Source organism: Ptychodera flava, chromosome 7, assembly GCF_041260155.1.
Source record: "Ptychodera flava strain L36383 chromosome 7, AS_Pfla_20210202, whole genome shotgun sequence".
NCBI classification, from domain to species: domain Eukaryota; kingdom Metazoa; phylum Hemichordata; class Enteropneusta; family Ptychoderidae; genus Ptychodera; species Ptychodera flava.
Genome location: NC_091934.1, coordinates 3,244,725 through 3,264,643, shown reverse-complemented (window position 1 = coordinate 3,264,643; position 19,919 = coordinate 3,244,725). Strand labels below are relative to the sequence as shown.

The 19,919-nt window shown below is 36.7% G+C and overlaps 1 protein-coding gene across 7 annotated transcripts in view; it reads right to left on the bottom strand.

Moving 5' to 3' along the window:
• Positions 1-19,919, bottom strand: part of LOC139136575 (metabotropic glutamate receptor 2-like) — a 213,638-nt gene that overhangs the window by 92,450 nt on the left and 101,269 nt on the right. The window contains exon 1 of one of the 7 annotated variants that reach the window (XM_070704320.1): positions 14,789-14,922. The exons of the other annotated variants lie outside the window; for them this stretch is intronic. The gene's annotated coding sequence lies outside the window, so the exon portion shown is untranslated. Of the gene's footprint in view, positions 1-14,788; positions 14,923-19,919 lie in introns of those variants that run through there. 7 annotated transcript variants of the gene reach the window in all.

The following is a 19,919-nucleotide window of genomic DNA, read 5'->3' as shown; positions in this document are numbered from 1 at the left end:
TTCTCAAGTCCTTCACTGCCAACGCTGGATTTATACTGTGGACTTTGTGCAACTTCAAGCCTGCAAGCCAAAGGACTGTTCATTCATCCGACTGACTGTTACAACTCTGAGACTGGAGCTTTGCCGTCCCAGCTGAGATAAGTAGTCTGTACACTTTTAAAGCTTGTATTTTATCCCTGACTTAGCAATTAGTTTTATTTTCGTAATAAATTTTGTTTAAACGGAAACTGCTGAGTTCACCCTTTTGTTCGTTTTCTCTGCACGTAACAAAATTGGGGGCTCGTCCGGGAGCCGTACCCGGGGACCTCTCGCATGTTGGGTTCAATGTCATCACCTCCAGGCTGAGCCGCTGTACATCTCTGACAAGACACCATGCCCATGCCCAGCCTCCTATGACAGTTTGCTTACTGCAGAGCAACATGGAAATGACCCCGTTGTACCCTGAACCACAAAACTGTAAACAACACGATTGGAACTGATTTGGGATAATAGGATAGTGTAGTAATGTTTGTTTAAGCTGCAATTGTAAGCTCGCCTGCTTTTCTTTTTTTTCGCAATTCACTTGTTTTTATGGGTAATCTATAATATTGCAACTTTCAGCCACAGGGCACCCAAGGCTTTTGATAAATTTGAACAATTAAAAGATCCAATTATCCGACATTAATTCCAATCGCGTTAAACTCTCTCATCAATCATCACTGAAGAGTATTCTGTGCTTTTACAACACGCATTAGTCACCATCTATATAAAGTTTTACGTCTCCGTCTGATGAAATGGAAACTGTAACAGCTGTGACATAGAGCAGACAAGGAAGTAATTGGTAAAACAAAATGAGTGGATGTGGTTGTTATGGTCTCGGGGATAGACGGTGTAGTTATTGGCACAGTATAGTTTATACGACACGTCTGTCACTCTACAAATGAGTAACAGCATTCCTTACTTTTACTTAATATGTGATTTATCTGCTATCGTATCACTTACAAATTTGGTAATTTTGGGACACAGGTATGGCATGATTCCAGACACCTGGTACAACTATTAACAGTCAGGGCGGTCCTCCTTATGACAATAACAAATGTCTCGCTGACGTATGATTCATGGATCAGTGTTTATTATCATAGTGAATGGTATTTAAGATTAAAATAAGAATTGAAAGTCATCAGTATCGATGGGTCTGTCCGCAATACCTTAGTATTGACGTAGTCTGACAAAGTAAGTAATGAAGTCCCATAGGCCTACTTTGATTAAAATGCTAGACGAGATTCTAGGACGCCCGCTGGTGACGTAATTACGTGTTAAAACAAACCGAACCCAAGGGAGTCAAATGCGAAAAGTGAGAAAACATAATTACTTCTAAGCAAGTCTCCTGCCGTATAAATTAACATATATACATTCGAAAACATCATTGAGTAAACGATGCACACAATTCACACGTGTTCAGATGCGCCTACAAAGGATTCAGCAATGTTGTTAGTGAAGTTTAACATCCTACTGTGCATGAGAATGTCTTTCCTTGCATGCACTACTCTTCATCCAATCAGTAATTGAAGCTTCTATTGTCATTTCATAGCATTATTCATTTTGCGTACTTGATCTCAAATCTTTTATGTCGAAGGAAAAATCAACAAGCAGTCAACTCGCTATGGTAGGTTGACAACAGAGAGTACGGCCATTGCCTCAGAATAGGAGTGTTTTCAATCCTTGTAAAGAGCCAGCGTATAAATAGACAATCATTTGCATCATAAGCGATAAACATCATGTTGCATCAATGTAACTCATACCGGCAATGAAAGTCTACCCCTTTCCGAATTGTCCGAATGTCAATGGCCAGTCATCACTGAAGGCAAGACGCACATGAAGATATAAATGGAATACATCTCTTAGCTCCAACTCTATGCTGATACAATCACTTAATCTGACTTGTGTGTTAAATATTCATGTTAGCCGAGGGATATAGCAATAGATGTCCCCAATCTTTTTCTTTGATCACATTAGTCTTGCAACAAATCCCTTACCCACACACACACACGCAATGGTCTAATGCACCTATAGACGTTAAAATACCACTAGTATACTGGCATTGAACAACGTTACTGTGTATCTTACGCAAAGGGTCATGGATACCAGATGGCAAAGGTGCCTTGCTCCAAGGCTGATGGAACAGTTTGATACGACACCATTCAAACAATCACGAAAACTGGAACTGTGCTTGCTATAATATTCACATTAAGGACTTGATAGCAGTAAGTTTTCAGGTAACTCATTGTAATAACTGTTCTGGCTACGTTTTGACAAAGCCTCGCAAGGGAATTGACGGAGCTTGTAAAAAGCTAAGGACACATTAGGGCTGACTTGAAAATATCGTAGGACTGAAAGGGACTGCAAAAATATGCTGCTTCTTTGAACAAGATTGGACAAAGATTAACCCAAAATAATGTCTCACAAGACTGTTATCAGTTGTATACTATTAGACACGTATATTGAAAATGGTAATTTCTCACGCACCAAACAGGTTTGCACAAACCACATGATACTCATTCAGCTGCTCTGTAATGTCAAGAAAACGCTGCTTGTTTAAGAGTAGTACAAACCTAGGGATCAAGATGACACCGACATTCTCATCCAGAGTAGAATGCACGAGAATTTATGTACACAGTATCTCCCTCCCTGTCACCCCGCCCTTGCATGCTTGACTAGCAAACTAACCGCAATTTCTCTCTCTCTCTCTCTCTCTCTCTCTCTCTCTCTCTCTCTCTCTCTCTCTCTCCTGCATTTGGAAACCAAGCTTGATGTGATTTTTGCACACTTTCATCATGTACAGTTTTTCCAGCAGTTGAGTGGAGGCATAGTATCATCATTTGTCCAGTCCTTGTTTTATTTAGGAAAGGTGACGCATGCAAATGTTGAAAAACGCAACCCGCCACCGCCTCGAGGGACCTTAAATATATTTTATATGTTTGCAAGTGTACGTGAGTGATATAAGAGGTTACTTAAAAATCATCGAAGATTTTCTAGAATCTCCTGTTACCCCCTCTAGGGCATTTGTGAACGCTGCCTAAAAACAAATATATGCATTGACAGTAAGGATGAAAAATTGCCATCTTTTCTTCTTTGATTGAGTGTGTTTAACATATAGTTTACAGATGTTAACTACACACTAGATGTTCCAATGGAGCAGTAAATTGGACTCCATTTTCAGCGTCTAATGTCTTTAGGTCGAAGGATACCAATTTGTAAATAGGTCAATAGTCATGTCAGATATTTATCTTCCACTAAGAGGAAAACAAGGAAGATTGATGCAACAAACTCGGAGATTCGATTACCCATAATTTACAACGTGAACAAAGTTAAGTATTGCCTGGAATATTTCTGTCTTGTGCTGTCTTAAGCCGTCTCAGATTGATGAAAATAAATGTTGCATGAACCATAGACCTCTGCGATCTCTGTCAATGGATAAACATTTTTATTCAACATACCATATCACTTCAGAAGTCTGCTGATGGGTAAATTAAAACCGTACGTATTTTGCTTGAAGGGCAAAGGCAAAAGGTAAAGAGGTCTAACTATCAGCAAATGGCGAGTTCGAGACTTGAACTTGCTGTCATGCCTTTGAGCAAAGGCACTTTATTTCTCATTGTTTTATTTGGTAGTGAGCCATGGGAAGAGATACCTAATCTTGAAAATCGGATTTCTATCGGATGATGAATCGACTATTTTGAATTTACAACTTCAAAACAAACAAGGAAACAATTCAGAAGAAACATGCAAAATTTGAAAGTGTTCATTTCGTGAAATGTTATTCGTGTTTTCAAAGAAGACTTCGAACTCTTAAAGATTATTACATGATAGAATCTTAATAATTTATCCGATTGAAAACTATCCGTATTTACTTCCCTTAAATTGCTTACACTCCACTACTTTGCTCAATATATCTGTAGGAATGTGAACTATTTCCAAATGACTGTTATATTTGTGTTGTATGAATATTAGAATAAAACAGAGGTAGAGTGACATTCAATTTAACGAAGACAATGTCAAGGATTTAACAAGGTTAGAATTTGGCACAATTGAGGCATATGTCTGAGGATGCCTTTTGGTGAATAAATACGAAGATACTCCCTAAGGTAACATGTAATTGTACGTAACTCTTCCATGGGCCAATTGTTCTTCATTCTTAAAGGCCCTTTAAGATCCCTGGCATCGCCTTTGTTCTAGTCTGTAAGAGGATTATGGAGGTGTGATAGCCTTTTGTTTTCCATTGAAATTGTAATCTGGTGGATAAATTTTCTGATGAGAGAATCTAGTGCCAACACAGGCCTTTAACAGGGGTTTGTTTATGCAGACGTACTACGAACACGATTGGAAATATTTTGGGTTTATAGGATTTTGAAAAGTTTGTCAAAAATTATTGAAAAATAAGGCACCAGACCATAATTTGTTGCTACAGACTAAGGTAAATTTCTTAATTTTGTTCAATCTACTTGGCAACAAAGTTAAGTTAACTGCTTTTTACTAAATCTAGTCAAATTTGCTTTTTTTTGCAAATGTAAATACAGTGAAATAAACAAAAAATTTGCAAACTGTACTTATCATATAATTCTGCAGAATGTTTTGAATCTTACAAATTTTGATCCTTTACCTGTTTTTGATATATCACGGTTGTCAAATTGCGATTTTTCGAACAGTTTTAACCACTACTTTGTTTGACTGCTGATAGTACATTGTAAACTCTCCTATTTTGCTAAACTGTCATTTTCATTGTGTGGTAGATGTTCAGGAAACTAAGGTATTTCATACTTTTGAAGTTAGTACCTCAATAAGGCAAAGTAAAATAGTTAAAATTGTATTTTTTTATTCTATCTACTAAAAAATACAAGGAGTTCAAGTAGCTGGTGAAATATTTGTATTAAAAAGATATTTGAAATTGAAAAGTTGAAAATGTCTAAAAATTGTTCATGACAACACTACCTTATATTTTCAAGGCCACCTTGAACATGACCCTCTATTTTTCAAGGCCACCTTGGACATGACCCTCTATTTTTCAGGGCCACCTTGGACATGACCCTCTATTTTTCAAGGCCACCTTGAACATGACCCTCTATTTTTCAAGGCCACCTTGGACATGACCCTCTATTTTCAGGGCCACCTTGGACATGACCCTCTATTTTTCAGGGCCACCTTGGACATGACCCTCTATTTTCTCAAATTACCAAAACTTGGGGAATGGACAAAACAATAATGACAATTTTAAAGAAAACAATAGGATCTGTCATTTTGAAATGGTAGAAATCTATTTATTGTGCAAATTTATCAAAAGTGTCGGGTACCCTATTGCTGAAAGTTACAATATTACAGATTACCCTTCAAAACATGTGAATTGCAAAAACAGAAAGTAGATGAGCTTAAATTTACTGAATAAACCAATATTACTACAATATCCTATTATCCCAAATATTTCCAATCGTGTTTACGATAAGAATGTTAGGTATTGGAGCGATTTCGTAGTCCATTGTCAATTCTTGATAAAATAAAATACCTCCCCTCCTCCTTCTCCCCGTGAAAATTCAATACCAACACTATAAGATGAATGGAACCCTTTTTCAAAAGAAATAAGACGTCGACATCGCTCAGAAGTCAAGTTCAAGACATACAGAGTCACTACTAAACTGTTGAATATTTATGAACAACTAATCAGAAATGCCTGGTTACAACTTCACTTAAGCAGAAATCTATGGATCAACTCTGTGATTGGTATTGTCACGATTAGTACCGCTTTCACAAATATACGATCAAATTAACTCATAGACATCGAGAACTTTTCTCGACGGTCTGTGATTCACTCTACTTAACAGTGTCGCGGAATTTGCTCTTATCAGTTATCGATGTGAAAAACCATGGAGGTAGAAATAAATTCTACCTCTATGGAAAAATTGAACGGATTGGCGCAGCGCTCGATAGACTGCAGCGGAAGTGAACCCGAAGCTCGATCCACACACATACACAAATCAGCCTGCAACGGACGGTATGTGCTAAGTACAGCCCACTGATGGGTTTTCACTTCACGTTTCTTAATATTTCAACAATGGTCACCGAGGATACATGAATTGCTTTGACCAATAATGGGCAAAATGAACTCATTAGGCAAGCACTGAGAATCATAAAAGTCTTTCCACGTTTCGGGATTTACCAATTATTAGAATCTTAGTAGAATCATATATTGTCACAATTTGTTTGACATTTATTCAATTGACATGAAAGTCGGTGAACGACCATACGCGTTTTAATACGTCCACTACATGCCCATTAAAAATATCGTGCACAAATCTTGAATGATTTATTTGTATTTGTTAAAGAATGTAAGAATGAATTTGACGCCATTATAGTCACACGATCAAAATCTTTGCATGTATGCATGTTCGCCATCAATGCATTCAGTGCCAAGCCGCTTTAAGCTGATCAGTGTTATGTAGACGTGAACAGGCAATGCACAAATGTACGAAACGAACATACAAGAAGATGTCTGCTTCGCCTTTCTAACAGCAACGCTTTCAATTTGCAATGCAAACCCGCAAACGCCGGAGCAATACAATCCTATTAAGCCGCACTTTGACCAATGAAAGATTTAACGAACAAACACCATTAACAGTCTGGAGGTGTCATTGGTTATACAGGAGGGTTTGAATAAATACATTTCACAGATAAAGTCAACATGGTGTACTTTTAGAGCTAACATTCAGCCTTTATACGTAACCATGCTTCATTCTTGAAATAAAAACCTCGGAGGTTACACAAATCAGTCAGCGTATCATGACATCACTTAGCATGCATGCAAAGCTTAACACACGCGGAAACATACCGATTCAAACTTTAAAGTCAAATCGCATTTTTGAAACATCTTACTTCTTCAGTATTGATAAGACGCGTCTGGTGTGTGTCTGAATGCAGAAAGACTACCGAATATATATATAAGAGATGTACAGATAGCTCCCAGTGTTGTTCGTAGCGTTGTTTGGTAATAGCGGATGAATAAATTTGCACACGTCTACTGATCTGGTTGTATATTTTCCGTTTATTTTGTTGGTAATTTTGATACAACGTTTTGTCCTAAAAGTATAGGACTTCATCACGTTGTCTCTGTATTCTCCTTTTGTAGATATCTTCAACCTGATGAAGCCTACTTTCAAGACGAAACGTTGTATCAAAATTACCAACAGAATAAACAGAAAATATGCAAACAGATCAGTAGACGTGTGCAAATTTATTCATCATATATATATATATATATATATATATATATATATATATATATATATATATATATATATATATATATGTGTGTGTGTGTGTGTGTGTGTGTGTGTGTTGTGTGTGTAACTAGAAACGTGTTTTGTAATATGACAGGTTCCCTAGTGTTGTGTAGCGTGGAAGTTTAAAGGGACACAGCTGTGTTAGACGCGTTACACATGAGACGGATTACAACAGATATAATTATGTCCCTTACACACTAGTTCTGTAGTACGTGAACGATAATCCTTGCATAGATAGGGACATAGCTTTGTTTCGATATTTACGAATAAATTAGTGTCATATTAACATATATCCTTTTCAACCATGATTTCTCAACATTGTGAGAGATTCAGCACAGGACAGAACAGAGACGAGATATAGCTAGTTTTGCAAATCAAGACGAAAGAACAATGGGCATACTCTCCCTGTCGAAAACAACAAAGAATTCATAGCCCAGCAAAAGTCAATAGAACAGAACCTGAGGTGTTTGTTGCTATGTAAGAACAGAACTGAGGTGTTTGTTGCTATGTAAGAACAGAACTGAGGTGTTTGTTGCTATGCAAAAAAAATCGCTTTCGTTCCAGTAGTATTCAGTCTTACCAAAATGAGATAGACACGGATCCCTTAAAGTAGTCCTGGAGTGAACTGTTATCTTTTGACTCGATACGTTGAGACAATGAAAACAAGACCTTTACTGATCGTACAGCTGCCTCACAGCTTCAGATGAACGCCTGCAGATATCTAGCGGCGAGTAGTGAAACATAGGCTTATAGATTGATCACTGTAAACAACTGAAGAATCCTTGTCTATGTATTCGTGAGTCACAGAACTTATTCAATCAATTGTATTGCAGCGTAAGTGACTCTTGACGACAGGGATTCTTCCTCTGTCACTGGACAAGACAAAGTGAGCGAGTTCTGTGATCATTTACCATCATGTCATCAAAACAACAGCATGGAGAAACCTGATCCCTTGGCAAACAAAGTGAAAGGATTGTTTTAATTGAAATTTTCTTAAATCGCAATTTCACAAAAGATATGAAATGTAAATGTAAAAACCATATGAAATTAGCAAAATCGAAAGATAATTTGAGATTAAAAAGATTTTGCAAAGCGATCTCCTTTTTGGGTTCTCTGTCATTCTTGCTCAACTTCCTTGATTTTCTTCAGGATAATGTCGCCTTTCACCAAAATATTGCATGACCTACAACGTTGGAAATGTTTTATGAAAATTTGAATGAACAATTTTTGTGAAAAAAAAATCAAAGTTGTCATTTTTGGTCACAGAGTATTTGGCACACATAGCCGTCACTGATGCTTTATCAAAACAAAGACACACAGTTCATACGGAGTAACAGCGAAGTTGTAATTTAATAAGTTGTCGAGTTCACATGTCAGTATTTTAAACCAATCACAGAGGGATAAATGACCTTTTCAGTGAAAATATTTCATGTATAGGTTGAACGTGCCAACCAACACTACACCCTGCTGAAGGAAGGTCTTCGTTCTCTGCCCTTCTTTCTTTGTTTTCATTTCTTGTTTTGTTTTCCCGCAAGATTAAAGAATCTTCCAATTATTTTAGTATATTAACACTAATAGTATCATTTCCTCTTTATGGAATATAACTGATTAACTGACATCATTTGCGGTGATTCCAAATATTGTTGACATTTTGTAGAGAATGATCTTCAAAACGTTGACCAAAACACATCAGCAGAATCATTAAAATATATCTGACGTAAGTTAGATTTGAAATGGATATTTGAATAGATATAATGTGTAAGCTGGGCATCCAATAAGTCATCGTATAAAGCACATGTATATTTGATAGTATAAATCATCAAAAATACATGCAACAGGATAGGGTTATGAAATATTAATATTGTATGCAATGCTGTCAGCTCAAATGGAAGCTTCATTAGCTGAGGTTTTACGTTCTGAACGAGACATATTATCCGCTCGATAGCCCAACGACCAGTCTTAAATACCGTAAATTATGCTTTAGCGTTGTTAGTATGTATGTGTCTTCAGGGTAAGTGATCGATACAAACGTAAAAGGAAGTATATAATAAAGTAATCTTAATTAAAAGATACGATTAGTTACCGTATTACCGAATGAAACCTTAGAGCTATACAAGCACAGTCTCGGTTTGTACGTGCAAAAATATTAGGTTTCACGGGAGTAAATACAAGGTTATAGTAATTGTCTTTATATTAAGATTATCTTGTTTGCAACCATATTATTTGAATCTGCAACAATGATGACAAGTGATCTTGCAATTACGTGATATGACTAGGGCTTCCAGAAAACGGTTACAAGAACACTCCTCGATTTATCTCACAAAATTGGAAGGTATACCAGCGATAAAGTTGCAATCGTTGTCATATGGGCCCATGAGTTTGACCATTTTCACTAGTTCAATGATTTTACTTTCAAACTTAAAATTTTATTCTTTGTAGAATGTTAATACAAGGTTTACAGTATAGTGGAAACTGTAAACTGGCATGACCTGATATAGACATAGTTCACCTCACCTTTGACCAGCTCACATGTCATTCATATATGGAGTGTTATTTTTATCCACACACTCCTGTTTATCTCAAGATTCTAGTTCTTGTCAGTGAACTTGCTGTCTCGAAGTTTTTCCGACTTGTTAAACGTGTGCAAGATTGTGAAGTACTCCAGAGTGACATGTGTGGTCTATCTAGTTGTAACGTTCAATACCACTGCATTGGCAGTCCGTAAAACCAAAGTTAGTGTTCTTAACTTTGCCATGAAAAACGTACATTTTGAGCATGAAATGTTTACATTTTGCTTGCAGGTAATTAACAAATACAGCGATCTAGGTGCTGATGTCATTTTTGACCATGAGAGGAATACCCACATCAACCGCTTTTGTAAAAGAGCTTAGCGACCAATCAAAGCGGTAGTTATAAAATCTGACATGAATTTGCTAATCTCTACTGTTTACGAGAGAGCCGTGACAGTAAAGTGGAGTATTTACATGTTGTCTAGGCTGTCAAAACACGTGTTTTAGAATGTGGAATATCCAGCATCACGTCATCAGAAGCGGTGGACGAAACTTGTCACGGATTCTAAAGGCTCAAAAATCAGTGTTGGTGACATCAAGTAAATATTCGAAATTACCCGATATGACGTTTATTACAAACGAATAGCTGGTCACTGCCAATCCATTAACCTTCTGGTTATACGCACGGGAAGATTATACTGCCTAGCCTTGATATTAGCCTGTCCAGGGCACAAATAAATTTATTAATCTTAGTTTATTAAGTCAGAATGATAACTGTACATGGGTGTCTCACTGTTTGTGTAGCTTGAGTAGACTTTGCCGAGTTTGTCTCTGTTTTAAACCTTTCATTCAAACTTCTTATTTAAGGTAGAATGCACCTCAGGGACAGATATTCGGACTCTCAAACTTTTACAATTCTTTTCTGATCTATCACTTGTGGGGGGGGGGGGTCATTTTAAAGCTCTTGGTGTAAGGAAATCTTTCACTGGCTTAGTTTTTCGAAATTCGAAAATTTTATTTTTTCCATAGAGTTAACACAGGGATGGTGGCCATTTTGAATTTTAAATATCGGTAAATCTTGAGTTATTTGTTTCTCCAGTACCAAAATTTGCACGGTGATCTCCGATTTTTATTCTTGATTTTGAAAGAGAATTGTTGGAAATTCCTCAAGGAAAGTTTGAGCAAAATTTTAAGTCGTTCACTTTCGAGGCGTATACTACCTCAAGTGTTATTCTGGCATGTCTATGTGGAGGAGTGCTTTTTTGAATAGGTTGATTTTATCCTTTCTAGTCACCCTGTCCTGTACCCTGTCCTGTGACGATATCTTGCATAATTATAATCAAAAATAACCGAACAAATACCGAATAATTTGTTAGTTGACAATGTTCCTACTCCAACTGAAGGTTTCTCGATCCATTACTGCATTCAAAGAAGTACAAGACAATCGTCTATCACATGAATCAAGTGAAGTATGAATGCCAGTCATAACACTGCCAGTCTTTGATCCATGTGCGTACCAGTAACAGACAGTAATTAACTTTAAACTTTTCTGATGACGGTACTGTATAGGATGTGAAAACTCTGCTCTTCTCTGCTCTTAATATTAAAAACTGCAAATTCAGCTTTCTAGAATAAAACCTGCTGAGAATTTCTCACTTATATCCTGGTCGCCATAAATTGGCATTTCTCTTGCAAACATTTTATACAGTAGCAAGTGTCCCAACACACAACAGGGCAATCACATCACGTGTTACTAAACCCTTCAGTCTTGTTATTTGTGTAGTACGGTACCAGTGTAATATGTGCTGCAAGATTTACTTGAGATTTTCTCCTTTTAATAAGTCAGGAACGCTTAAAATTGCGCGGTTACCATGGTACCGTTGCTATAACTTACAAAAATATCTAATCTTTATTATAGTTAATATTCCAATCATACACGATGAAGAGTAACATGTTTATTTTCCTTTTAATGCGGTCAGCTGACGTGACCTTCATTATATGAGTTCTGAGCACTTTGACAGTTAAACCGGTAAAACATGATCAGAAAAATATCCAAATCATTTTCTTTGATTAGGTTCACGTTTTCGATGATGTATCAGTTCAGAAGAAATCACGAGGTGAGGTCAATTTCACTTTTTTTATTCTCGAGGGAAAGTACTCTTGTATGAATACATGTCGCACACAATACTTCTCACTGTATATGTATGCTTGTGTGAATACGTGCGGCTGTAACATATTGAATCTCTTTGTCTATCAAAAGCATTAAGATCTCCTCATCTGATTGAATCAGTTCATGAGAATTTTCCAACTAGCTGACATATCTTCATCACAACGTTGGATAAAGCTCAGACAACAACCACAGTTGTCTGAAGATAAAGCGAATTGTAATGAAGGCAACTGTCTATGTTATAAAGCATCTATTTGATATAAAGAGATTGCAAACTGAGTTGAAAACAGCTGTAAGATTGCATCGAATTCTCCTTTAGACAACACAGCTCAATGTACATTGAGGACACGGAGAATGCTGGATTTATCAGTCTATTGAGCTGAAATGAGTTAATGGAAGAGGGCGGAAGTCTATATCGGAAACGCAGGATCTTTGACACCAGTGGCTTTGACTGGAGATAATTGAGTAAAATGTTACATCAATATTCACCGTACACACTGCGCATGAATAATAATTTGTCACGAACATGGTCGTATTTTCAGACTTACCAAGTCAATTCAAAATTAGTTTGTAATACCTGCTTGCTACGTTACCTCTGTTTACAGGCATTGCACACAGCCAAGCTGACAGTTTTCAGTGTCCCATTTTGCGTGAGATCAGCCAGTTCCATTCAAGAATAATTGAATAATTTTGAACTGCACGGAATACATATACAATAAGGCCAGCCGGTGGCGTTTTTCGTTCGTATGTTTATCAACAAATTAGTCGAGTTATTTCAATCCGCAGAAGTTCAGTATTTCCACTAACATTGTTTGCCTCTGACGAGACATTAATTTTTACACTCTGCTAATGTCTCTGCCTCTTTGATGTCGCGCAAATTCAATGCCCGTCGATTAAGCTTCTTATTCCCTCACTATTCGACCAAGCTTTGTTAAAAATGCGTATATCGTGATACATATTGAAGCGGAATGAAAGAAGCCAAAGGCACTTAAAACCGTTGAAGTACTCTTCTGTTGTCGATAGGAACACTGAGTTCATTGCTGTCCTACAAAGTATCGCTACAGAGTATTGATAAGTCGCCAATGAAACTGAGCAGCTGTTTTATTCCATCAACGTTGTAGTCGTCTATTCTTAGACTTGTCAGTAAATGTTACACTACAAACACACCACTTCATGGAGTTTATAACTTTTGCCAGACAATGACGTCATACGTAGAAGCCCCTGAAGACTCCGTATTGATATGTTTGTGTTGCCAAGCCAATCAGTAAGATAACTGTGAAATGCTGTCACTTTGTGTCTTTTAAAGTTGTGCAGAGTAGAGCTGTGCTTCAACTCACAAAGACGACTTTATCACTTGCTTGCCACCTGTACATGTCTTGTTATTGAATACCTATTGCATATTTATCGTATACTGACAATCAAACTGCCGCGGCCTTCATTCCGACAAACAGCATCAATTTCAGGACGGATCTCTCCCTACCACACGACATACTGGATAGTTGCCATAGTAAACAGCTCGCTTTTAGGTCGCAATTGTGTATCTTTTTCCCGCTCAAATATCAATCATTTCAACCGCAAAGGTTATATTCGACCACATTTTCTTTATTCGACAATCGTTTTTCTATGAGCAAATTCACCTGTGATATTCAAATGTAAATATGCACACGCCCATGAACAAATAAAAAAGGAAAGCAGTCTTCCTTTCTCGTCTTAATTGGAACACTCATTCAGAATCAGACGGGGGAAATAATTTTTGTATGGTGCTACTACGTTTCAGAGTGGTTACTTTGTTCAAAGTGTGATGTCACGATACCTTAATTGTCCATACATGACGTTGAATAAAATACCTTTACAGAATCACCAGTGAATTCTAAATTTGACAAATCTATACCTTTTGAACAATTTACTCAAAAGGCATATTGCCAAATCAATATTTGTTTTCTTGGGCCAAAATCGCACAGAATACTACTAAGAGGCAAAGTACGGTTTGCATAGACAATTCTGATTACGCTAATATTTAATCATCTTTTTTATAAATCTGGTTATAAGTTAAGAAAATATTATTGATATTTGCTTTTTTGGAAATAAGTGTGACTAAAAGAAGTTTGTCTCGTAATGCAACATGTCTAAAGCTCTTTCGCTCCCAATTGAGAACCCTTGTATCTTTATGCCTGGAGAGATCTCCCTGCCAAATGTTTCTTAGCCATAGAGAGATTGACGATTGTGTTAAGTCTGCGAAAGTTACGCATAAAGTGATTTTTTAAATACATTCTTGGTGTTAGGGTTTTGGTACGCTCTCTCCAGAATGACGTACATCGTATGATATATTTCAAGTAAGTAATCAAACAGACAAGCAACGATCCCTGTGGCTGCTCCTGCTTGTTATAATTGGACACGTGTCTCCTATTAAAATTCACAAAGCCTTTACATTTAGCATTGGCCCACTAGAGAGAAACCCTTGACCTCATTCACTGTGGACGCTGACTTTACTCGAGAAAGAGTTCAAACGATTTTCAAGCTTACTCTGAACAAGTGATGTTTCCGAACATCTCACATTGCGGCAGCAACGTTTCACAATTTCGTAATTTGCCATAAACTAATAATTATCATAAACCACTTAAAGGATTCGTTCCTATGATTTCAATCACTGATTGTAAGATTAATTATAATGCTTAACGCGTTTAGTCTTGAATATCAAATAATTAGTTAAAAGGAGTTTCAAACTAGGTAATTAAGATCTAAAAAATACTTATGACATTCGTTAGCAGATTAAAATCTAATAGACATTGTAAGAGAAAATTTACCTTTGGGCTGTAGTGAGGAAATTCTCCGTTTCGTTCTACACGCTGTCACTGCCGAACTGTACTACGTTGTAGAGAATGCTGCTGCCTTTTCGACAGCTGAGTTCACAAGCAACTTTTAAACCGCAAAAGAGCATTCCCTTGGATAGCAGCTTCTATAAGGCAACCCCCTAAGCTAAGGTAAACTAACTGTGTGACTGCTTGGAGCTAGGCAATCACGTCAGCGGTCGATGCCATTGTGAAAAAACAAGGTTCTGACCGTTCACCGATCTCCGAAATTTCCTGAAAATGCGACATGCATCCTAAAAATCTTGAAATCTCCATAACTAGTGTCATTTATTTTCAAAATCCCTTGCTTTGATTCAATTTACCATCAGATCACATACGTATCGCTATTAGGCTGGCGTGACCTTGACAATATAGGAGTCATTATCGTATCAGGTCATTACATCAAACCGCATTCTAAGTGTTAGACCTGGGACTTTTGTTTCTCCAACTTCAAAGGCAGTGATCACGGACTGTCACTTGCACCCAACTGCCGTCTTACGTTACGTGAATTCGTACATTTATAGCAACTCCGCGCTCATTCACGGGAATTCTGACCTTAACCTATGATTCCATAGCAACAGCATGAGCAAGATGGCGATGTATGCTGTGCTCTTTGGCAACTGTACCCCTCTGAAAATTGATGAACAGCATCAAAAATGTTTGTGTTTCTCAAATGACTATGTTATTTTTAAACGAAGCTACAGCAACAGATAACGGACAGCATGTCGACATTACGTTGCCACGAGAGACAAGGTGAAAACAAAAGTAAACTTGGAATATGTTTCAGATATTTTCTTGGAAGAAAGAAAGACACAAAATTGTATGTTTTTTTGCCAAGGAAATGTCGGCTGCTATATAACTAGTGTGTACGACCTCATGATAGCTATCATCAGTATTTGTACAAATAGCCCAATGTTACAGACGCTATTATCATAGGTTTTCTTCGTGCATACTTTCACTGTTTGCGTACAGGATAGTCCATGCTAATATTTGGACAGACTTTCTTTATTCAACACGAGGATGTTCCCTTGAGTCATATACGGGAATAACTCTCTTTCCAATGATCTGTATTCAGTATGATTCGTACGGACCCTAGGTTTACGCCATACCTGTCTCTATATAAGCCGCTTAATGCGTGTCTGGTCTTTACAGTTAAAATAACAGTATTTTAAATGTGTAATACATACCACCATTACCGTACTAGATCAATACAAAGTTTAATGAGCCTACTTTAATAAGTTGGCTGTACATCACACTTTAGATAGGCAAGTGCAGCTATATTTTATTTCATAAAGTACATTTTGGATTTTGACGGCCAGAAAGTGTCGAGACAGGATCCGATGCTATACGTGTAGCCTTCGTTTTAGTTTGCTAAGGTCCTTACGTTACCAGAAAGACTAGGAAACTAAAGTATTTGTTTCGTTTTAGTTTGTTCAAAAGCACTTCATGAAAAGTAGAGAAACTTAAAGGTTTACCAGGTTTAACAGGTTTAACAGGTTTAGTGGTTTGCCTATGGGGATCAGTAAGTTGTGTATTTACCGCCGATAAAAATATCAACATGTAAGCAATGTAACTAAATTTCTGACCAACGTAATAAAAACTCGTTACGGAAATGTCAATTAGAATTTTGTAGAAATTTATCGTTTTAAATCACCATTTCAATTTCCTATACGTCCAGTCGCTGCACCTGGGACTCATCAGGGTCATTGGTTTGATCTTTACAATGTGCAATCTAATTCTGTAATCAACGCTGTCAGTGAAACAGCAAGGAGGAATATTTAAGAACCAATTAAGTCTTCAAAAATTTTGAACAGGAATGAATAGTGTACTATTTGAAGTAACTAAATCAATGGATGGATATTTTACGTTACTGATGTTATTATTAGAAAAGTAATGATTGCTCTAACGAAACATACTACATGCACTGCCAATCAATCACGTGACACACATTTTACTAGAGCCATCTGACATTTATTGTCAACATCGGTGTTTGGAATGCCATGGCGTAGTTTCCGGTGACAGAACTACACAATGCTCCAGCCAGATCGGAATCTATCTTCTCAAAGTCCTTTTAAAGAAATATAAGCGATTATAAATAATTTTTTGCAGTTTCTATTGAGAAACAGCAAAACATGAACGTGATCTGATTTTTCAAGTTCATGTGCAAAAATCAAACTGACTGCACGTTCAGAAGCAGGCTTGTTTATCTTCAGTATAAAACACGCTGTTATTGTTTCATTAATTGGCCCGTTGGATTTAATGTACTATATCTGCAGCACTATTTTATTTTAAAAAATGAAATATTTCTAACAATGTCCAGCGAGTGTATTCTAGTTTCTTTCGCAAAACGCGCCTTAATCATACACTTTCCTAGTTTCTTTTTAATGAAGGTAGTCTGCAAAATTTAGTCAATTTCTCCGGTTTGTTACTTTCGATTTCCGTCCATCTTTCAAGCGCAACAAAAAGCCTTGAATGCAAAGATACAAAGAAGATGTTCTCATACTAAGATATGAATGTCGTAGTAATGGAATTAAAATATTGCGTATTGGATATACATTGATACCGGATCGTGACTTAGCTTCGTATTTGAAGACACAAGATCTGCGTTGTAGATTGAGTTGACCTCTTTGCCTTTCGTCTGTCACCTAGAGTTCATGGGAATTCGATTTGTTTGCCTACCAAAGTACAACGTACGGTGATAAGGTCGTCAATTTATCTTACTAAAATGACATTACAAATTTGAAAACAGTGTCACTAATCGGCAATATAGGTTCAACCAAGACTTTCCCGATTGATTTTAAGTTCATTCATCATTTACAGTACATCTATGGAAGCTATTTTTTCAGTCAATTTTCCCACGAAACGTCACGCACAGTCAAAAACGATAGATATAGGAGAAAGTCGGTCCAGACGCCGAATGTAGTGTTTCAAAAGCGTTTAACTTAAGGTTTGGAAATATTCATACCAAACAATAAGATGTCATCGATATCACGTATAGTGTATAATTCAATATGCTTTTTATATATTGTATATTAACCTTTAGTATGGCTACGTCTTCGAGGCATATTATTGCATTTTCACACTAATACGATGTAGTGCTTGATAAATGAGTGTGAGAGCTTTCAATACTCTCATCTGATACTTGGGTCAATTTAAAATTACTTTAAGAACTCTAGAAAAGTAATTCGTGATCCCTGTTAACATGACGACATCAAAACACTCAACATCATGTAAGTATACACTTTTGAGTGTTAAGTATGTAATAGGTTCTCAAGGCGTGATTGTTGTGTCCAAGTCTTGGATTTAATATTGCTTGGCATAGTGTACTGTAAATCGCCGATAAATACTCCATCAAGGTCCGAGCGCTATTTCCCAGATGACTTTACCCAGACCCAATTTGACTACAATGATCATCAATGCTGGAGAACCAATGACTTGCTCTGGGCAACAGATCACGGTAGACTGCTGAAAAGCGGAGTGTTTGAAATGCTATAGGCCCATTGATTTACGATTCACATTCAGTAAAATGAGAAAATGTTGCTCTGTTAAACTGAGAAATACGAATAGAAAGCTTTGAAAGCTCGACGCGAAGAATTGTTACTGAGTTTTACCTTTTTCGTAATTGCAAGGATAATTTTGTGTCATAGCTTATCCAATGAAAGGAAATAACAAGGAATTCCAATCTGCTTCACAATTGGAAACCATATACATGATATCTTTGATTTGTAAAACTAAAACCTCGATGCCCAAGTCCTATTTGGTGTTACTTTTATGAGTAAACGTTGAATGGGCGTTCATTCATCGTAAATAGTCAACGAAATCATGACAAAATTGAGAACAAATGACACATATTTTGTACTTAGGAATCACCCATTAATCTCTGCAGGAGTGGTCAAAACGGCAAACATTTTTTTGCTGCCTTGCCGCTTTTTTCAACAAAAATATTGGCGATACTAAATTGGCATCGCTTTCAAAATTGGCGTTACAGTTAGCATTGGCATTACTGTCAGCATTAGTATTTCTGACAATATTGGCATTAATGTCAGCATTAGTATTTCTTACAATATTGGCTTTACTGTCAGCATTAGTCTTTCTGACAATATTGGCATTACTGTCAGCATTAGTATTTCTGACAATATTTGCATTACTGTCAGCATTAGTATTTCTGATAATATTGGCATTACTGTCAGCATTAGTATTTCTGACAATATTGGCATTACTGTCAGCATTAGTATTTCTGATAATATTTGCATTACTGTCAGCATTAGTATTTCTGACAATATGGCATTACTGTCAGCATTAGTATTTCTGATAATATTGGCAATACTGTCAGCATTAGTATTTCTGACAATATTTGCATTACTGTCAGCATTAGTATTTCTGACAATATTGGCATTACTGTCAGCATTAGTATTTCTGACAATATGGCATAACTGTCAGCATTAGTATTTCTGACAATATTTGCATAGCTGTCAATATTGGCATTACTGTCAGCATTAGTATTTCTGACAACATTGGCATTACCGTCAGCATTAGTATTTCTGACAATATTTGCATAGCTGTCAATATTATCATTATTGTCAGCATTAGTATTTCTGACAACATTGGCATTACCGTCAGCATTAGTATTTCTGACAATATTGGCATTACTGTCAGCATTAATATTTCTCATAATATTTGCATTACTGTCAGCATTAGTATTTCTGACAATATGGCATTTAATAATAATAATGGTTTATTTCCTTTTCGAAAATGTGTGAAAAAGCACACTCACAAAGACAGTTACATGGAGAAAGTGTTGATAAGTGTAGGAAAAACGAGAGTGAAAAATAGTTGTCTTGCAACTAATCGGGTCACTCCCGAATACCTGGTAATTTGACACATTCACTGTATGGGCTGAAATTTATCAATGAATTACATGGAAAATGCGGATCAAAAATTTGCAGCAGTAACTATGGAGGCGTGAAAGCTCTCAGGAAGACAAAAAAGATACACAGCATAAACTTGATAAAAGAAAACCGTTTCCAAGTTTCAAATTCACACAAAGGGAATTTATAGAAATAAAAACCAAGGATTAATGTACATC